The sequence below is a fragment of the Eschrichtius robustus genome, chromosome 1 (genome assembly GCF_028021215.1).
Source record: "Eschrichtius robustus isolate mEscRob2 chromosome 1, mEscRob2.pri, whole genome shotgun sequence".
Lineage (NCBI taxonomy): Eukaryota > Metazoa > Chordata > Mammalia > Artiodactyla > Eschrichtiidae > Eschrichtius > Eschrichtius robustus.
This window is the reverse complement of record NC_090824.1, coordinates 116,729,437-116,730,309: the sequence shown is the minus strand read 5'-3', so window position 1 is coordinate 116,730,309 and position 873 is coordinate 116,729,437.

Sequence of the window (873 nt, the reverse complement as noted above, 5' to 3'; positions counted from 1 at the left end):
AATTGGATCAAGAGCACGGAACAGTGATTTGTCAGGTAGAGGAAAGGAAGACAGGTTAGGAAAAAGAAACAGAGAGTGAAAAAGTTATGTGTGAAAGAGTTGAGGAATTGAGTGTTACTGAATGCAGAATAATTAGGAGGGAGAATATTGGCAGGAAACATTTGCGATAAAGCACCTTTTTTTGATAGTTAATGTTTGTAACTGGTCTTCACTCTAAATGAGATGGCAGATTTTTAGGTTGGTTATTTGTGTGTGTGTACACATGTGGAAATATCCCATCTTTAATTTTTTTGATAGAGATGCCTTCAAGTTCATATATTGTATATTAGAAATACCAAAATCAAATGACAGCAGTATAAGAACTTTTACATTTGGTATAATTTTGAATGTATACCAATAAAACGATTCATTTACTCTTCTATCTAATTTCCATTTTAATATCTAAGTCCAAAGTAATAAAAATTTTGCCTGAAAAAATTCTTTGCTGTGCCAATTAACAGCTTAAATTGTGATTAAACATTTACAAATTGTCTCTCCAGGGAGCCTTACATCTGGGGGACATATCTCTTCCATGGAGATCTGTTACCATCTAAACATAACTAATTTTATCATTCAAATGCAAGGTGTTTTTTTTAAAAATCACACTCTCAAAAAGAAAAGAAACAGGGTATGAAGAATTCTCTTGACCTTTTAATATGTATTTAAAAATTTTAATATGTATTTCAGCTGAGCTGAAAAGTATAATGACAATATTTGACTTTATTCTGTCACAATTAATATCAAAGATTTAGCTTAACACGACTATATAAATCTGAAAAAATCAACTGCTCTTAAGCAAAAAATGATGAAGGGGAATTAATTGGAGTAATTGCC